We start from the raw sequence: 6000 nt of genomic DNA, 5'->3' as shown, positions 1-6000 counted from the left end.
GAGTAATTTTTTGTTGGATTTGAGGAGGGAGGGCATTCCAGGCCAGAGGCAGGATGTGGGCGAGGGGTTGGCGGTGAGATAGATGAGACTGAACTACAGTGAGAGGGTTAGCATTAGAAGAGCAAAGTGTGCAGGCTGGATTTTAGTAAGAGAATAATAAAGTGAGGTAGAAGGGAGCAAGGTGATTGAGTGCCTTAAAACCAATTGGGAGGAGTGTCTTGTATTTTTTGATGCGTAGGTGGATGGGCAACCACTGGAATTTCACGAGGAGTGGGGAAACAAGTCCTCAACTTTTCTGTAGAAAAATGATCCTTGTATCCTATATTTCCTCCAAGAGGAAAGATGGCAGTGAGAGGATGCTCGCTGCTAGCACAGCCGCTGGGTAGTAATCCAGGGTTGCGCTGAGATCGTTCAGACTATGCCTCTGAAGGTTGGGTTTAAGCTTTGCCCAGAATTTGTCCTGCTTCCACAGGGGACTGTAGCAGAGCTCAGGAGCTCAAGAGCTCAGTGGTAGTGGAAGCAATTCATTATTTGCTACGAGCAAAGTGCTGGGGACAGATACAATTGTATTTATTCAGATCTGCTCCCTGTCCCACTGAGGGGACCTCAATCTGACACACAGGGCAAGACTCCTTTGTTGAATTGTACCTTCCAAGCACTTAGTACAGTGCTCTGCACACAGTAAGCGCTCAATAAATATAATTGAATGAATGAATGAGTCATAGGGAACAATCAGAAAAAGAAACAATAATTCAGCTACTACTGCAGCAAAAAGAGCAGTAGCACATCATTACTTTGAAGGAACAGCCTTCAGGGTCCCTGTTGCTCCAAGCTGCACTGAATTCATTCAATCATTCAATCGTATTTATTGTTTATTGTGTGCAGAGCCCTGTACTAAGCGCTTGGGAAGTACAAGACGGTAACATATGGCTTCTGAATAGCTTCCAAGGATGTCTGTGATAAAGATGGCATTTGTTAAGCGCTTACTATGTGCCAAGCACTGCCCCTTCCTATCCCCTGACTTCCAGTAGGAGTGGGATTCATCCCTGGTAATGGGAGGAGGGTGCGGCGTGAAAGCAGGAGGCATGATGTTCTCGGTTTTTGGGTGACCCCCATGTGGAACACGGAAGTTGGATGGTGCAAGATTTACAGGCTGCATAATCCTGGCTTCTGCTTTTCCCAGGTTCCAATAGAGCCGGGCACCAGCAATAATCTTGATGTCAAGAAATCTGCCCACTTGACAGATGAAAGCTTTTTAAGGACACTTTCTCTGTGCCAGGTGCTATTCTAAGACCTGGGGTAGATCCAAGCTACAGGTTGGACACAGTCCCACCTCCTCATTGAGCTCACAGTCTTAATCCCCATTTTACAGATGAGGCAACTGAGGCACAGATAAGTTCAGTGACTGGGTCGAGGTCCCACGGCAGAGAAGCAGCATGGCCTAGTGGATTGTCTGCTGTGTGATGTGACTTTGGGCAAGTCACATAACTTCTCTGTGTCTCAGTTACCTCATCTGTAAAATGGGGATTAAGACTGCGAGCCCCACGAGGGACAACCTGATCACCTTGTAGCCTCCCCAGAGCTTAGAACAGTGCTTTGCACATAGTAAGCACTTAATAAATGCCATCATCATTATTATTATAGAGCACAGGCCTGGGAGTTAGAAAGACATGGATTCTAATCCCATCCCCATCACTTGTCTGCTGTGTGACCTGGGGAAAGTCATTTCACTTCTTTGGGCCTCAGTTACCTCAGCTGTAAAATGAGAATTAAGGCTGTGAGTCCCATGCAGGGCGTGGACCATGATCAAACCGATCAGCTTGTATCTCCTCAAGCGATTAGTACAGTGCCTGGCACCTAGAAGATGCTTAACAAACACCATGAAAAAGTGGCAGGGGCAGGATTAGAACCCATGTCCTCTGGCCCTCCGGGCTCTTTCTCCTAGGCCACACTCCTTCTCTAATTCCTCCTTGCCCTATTTCCCCATCATGCTCCACTTTTCCTCATCTCCCACTCCCTTCTGTGTTGCCCTGACTTGCTCACTTTGCTCTTCCCTCCTCTCAGCCCCACAACACTTCAGTACATATCTGTAATTTTATTTATTTGTAATGAAGTCTGTGTCCGCCCCCCAACCCCAACACAGACTGTAAGCTCGTTGTGGGCAAGGAATGTCACTCTTTATTGTTGTATTGTACTTTCCCAAGGGCTTAGTACGGTGCTCTGCCTACAGTAAGCGCTCAATAAATATGATTGAATGAATGAATGAACAGAGCTTTCCAGTGATAGATCATGATTGGAAGATTTAATCAAAGAAAACTCTCTTTCCCTGGGGCAATTGGGCACTCCGCTACCATTTGAGATATTTTATTCTGTCTAATAAGGTAAAAGAAAACGCAGCCAGGGTGAGTTTTCAAAGAGGAAGGGAAAGTGGCTTTCATTTTTGGAGCAGCCTTCAATTCGGAATTTCAATTTCGCAAGCTCCTCACTGTGGTCTCTTCCTGTCTGGGCTCAGCCTATAGCTGTTGAGCCAGATATCGGCCAGAATTTCTAGTAAAAAAGTCCACTCCCTGTAGCCAGTGAGAACATTTCTCTCCGTCTCTGTGGCCCAGGCTTGGCGAACCTACCGTGAATCGGGTCCGGGATGATGGAAGAAGGAGGCTACATGGTGCTTAATCTCCAGTCCAAACAGAGCAAGTCTTCCCACCCGACTCCAGGTACACTTGATCTCTCCCACTGTACTTACAGCATTGCAATTCCTTGCTGTCATGCTCCAGGCCTGGACTGCTGAGTGCTCCAGAGAGAGGGTGCCAAAAGTGAATGAGGGTGATCTCTTCTGTCTGTCTTCGAAGGCTGTAATGGATTAACGATTAATAATAATAACTGTGGTATTTGTTAAGCGCTTGCTGTGTGCCAGGCACTGTACTAAGCACCAGCATGGATCCAAGCAAATTGGGTTGGACACAGTCCCTGTCTCACGTGGGGCTCACAGTCTCAACCCCCATTTTACAGAGGAGGGAACTGAGGCTCAGAGAAGTGAAGGGACTTGCCCAAGATCCCACAGCAGACAGGTGGCAGAGCTGGGATTAGAACCCATGACGTCTAACTCCCAGCCCAGTGCTCTATCGCAGCATGGATGTGCATGCATGTGTGACTTTGTGTGTGTGTGTGTGTGTGTGTGTGTGTGTGTGTGTGTGTGAGATAGATGGCATTGGCTGCTGCCATAGCTGTTGTTGGGAACCCAGGTTTGCACTGAGATCTCTGAGATTTCCTGTGAGGGTTTGGCCTGGGCTCCTAGCCCTGGGATCTGGTGGTCCTCCTCTTTTCCGAACAGGTTGTGAGGCTGCCTCAGTGACAGCTCACGTTTGTCTTTCCACTCTCCTCCTCCCCTCATGAGAGGGTTGCATTGCCCCAGTGTGAAGGAGGTTGATTTGTCCTTTCTGCATCGGGATCAGATGATCCTATTTCCATCATAGGCCCAGGGCAGCTCCACGCCCTGCAGGTCTGTGGTGGCAGCAAACATTAAGGTGATTACTTTTAGGGACCCAGTGGGTAGAACTTTCCCACTCACCAGACAGAGCATCAATATCAAAACCCATCACAGCTCTGGGGCTTCACCCCAAGTAGTATGGCGTAGTGGATAGCACACTGGCCTGAGAGTTCTAATCCTGGCTCCGCCAGCTGTCTGCTGTGTGACCTTGGGCAAGTCACTTCACTTCCCTGTGCCTCAATTACATCATCTGTAAAATGGGGATTGAGACTTTGAGCACCACATGGGGCAGGGACTGTGTCCAACCCAATTTGCTTGGATCCACCCTAGCGCTTAGTACAGTGCCTGGCACATAGTAAGTGTGAAGCAAATAACATATTTATTATTCTGATGCTTCTCTCTGGACCCCCTTCCCCATGTTGGGAAATGTTACATCTTCAGTTTCACAATCCTCTTTCTCTTTCTCCTCTGTACTGTGTCAGGAAATATGGGGCAGAAAGATCTCTTACCAAGGTTGCTACCCTCATCTCTCCAAAACTGCCAGTGGGATTGGGCCCAAACAGGGATTCCAAAATCACAGTTAAACCCTCATCCAATCAAAAGGATGCGCTGAGCTCAGGATGTCCACAGGCACCTCCGGTTCTGGGATCCGTGGCTTCTGGAAAATTTACTCTTTCTGCATAAGGGCTCTCCTGGAAGGGTTGGTTTGGCACTGAATAGCAACATTTTTTTTATGGTATCTGTTAAGCGCTTACTAAGTGTCAGGCCTTGTACTAAGCACTGGAGTGGATACAGGTTAGTCAGACTGGACACAGTCCCCGTCCCACCTGGGGTTCACAGTCTTAATCCCCATTTTACAGATTGAGTTGAGGCACAGAGAAGTGAAATGACTTGCCCAAGGTCACCCAGCAGACTTGTGGCTATACCAGGATTACAACCAGGTCCTTCCCAGGCCCAGGCTCTTTCAACTAGGTCACAATGCTTCCCATGGGATTTCGGGGAACAGGGCAGACAAAAGATATTTTCTTCGAATAGAAAAGTGGATTCCCTAGTGGCAGAGATGTTGTGGATTAGTCCCTTCAGATCTGCATCCGTGATTTATAAGGTGCCTGGGGATTTGGATAGAATTCATCAAGTCTGCATTCCCCCGAAGCAGTCAGAAAGATATCTGTATACACCATCTAACCCCTTGTCATTCCTGCGGGACACAAACACCAAAGGAGCAGTCCACTCTCAGACCCCACTTTTGGAGAAGAGATTTTCGGTTCCCCTTTGCCCTCTCTGGGCCAGATCCTTGAAATTGCTGCGATATTTCAGTATCTCGAAGAGATACTTCAACCCTCCAAGGACTGCAGGGTTGAAGTTAGGACCTTGTCTGGGGTGGGGTCCTTGCCTGGGATGAGGATCTGAGAGTGGGCTCAGCCCTTGATGATGAGGGTCAGAGCTCAGTCAATCAAATATATTTATTGAGCGCTTACTGTGTGCAGAGCACTGTACTAAGCATATGGGAGAGTAAAATATAACAGAGTTGGCAGACACAATCCCTGCCTACAACAGTGTTTCGTTGATGCAAAGAGCAGAGAGAACTGAGGGACAGAGCCATCCTACTGTGGTTGGAGGAACCGTGTTGTATGAAAACCAATGATGCAGAAAGAATGGGAAACCTTTCAGAGCCAAGAAAGAGCTGTGAACTACATTCAGCTGTGAGTCTTCAGTTCAGGTGCTGAGTGGAGGAGACTTCTCAGTCTTTTTCTTACTAACTCTTCTCCCCTAGCAACAGTTCCATTGGTAATTCAGAACAGTGAAAGCATCCTGCAGCGGCTGATCTTATAACAGCCCTCTCGGAGCATCGCCGAGCCCAGATACCTCCCAGAAGTTTGCCCCAGAGCAAAAATCCTCCATTTGGTGGAACTCGATCATGTCCCTGATTTTCCCATCCCCGTACCTAACAGGAATTTATTCCAATTTCGACTCTCTTCTCCAATTCACCTTGCTACTCGTCTTTCCTCAATAACTTCTTCCCCTCCACCTACCTCCTGATGCATCCTGCTTCTGAGCCAGAAAAAACCAGTGAGTAGAACTGGTTGGTGCTAATCTGACTTCCATCCCGCAAACCCCTGTAGCCGTCCTATGCGCAGAGGGTGGCACGCAATCGTTTGGGGAGAAACCACAAAACGACGTGAGTGGGTCAGGATGGGGAGGGGGAATCAGGTCTGATAGTCCCAGCTGAAGAGGAAAGAAGGGGCCCTCGCGAGAATGTCTGTTCCATTAGATTGTAAACCCCTTGAGGACAGGAATCACGTCTACTAACTTTCTTCTGCTGTACTCTCCCAAGCACTCAGTACAGTGCTCTGCACCCAGTGACTGCTCAATAAATACCACTGATTGATGATTAAAGTTCAGGGGGCCAGTCTAGGGGAACAGCTACCAATTCTGTTTTATCCGTACTCTCTTAAATGCTTGATACAGTGCTCTGCTCACGGCAAACACTCAATAAATACAACTGATCCATA

The sequence above is a fragment of the Tachyglossus aculeatus genome, chromosome 17 (assembly GCF_015852505.1).
Source record: "Tachyglossus aculeatus isolate mTacAcu1 chromosome 17, mTacAcu1.pri, whole genome shotgun sequence".
In the NCBI taxonomy this organism is placed as follows: domain Eukaryota; kingdom Metazoa; phylum Chordata; class Mammalia; order Monotremata; family Tachyglossidae; genus Tachyglossus; species Tachyglossus aculeatus.
The sequence above is the reverse complement of the archived record's forward strand: the minus strand, read 5'-3'. Positions refer to the sequence as shown.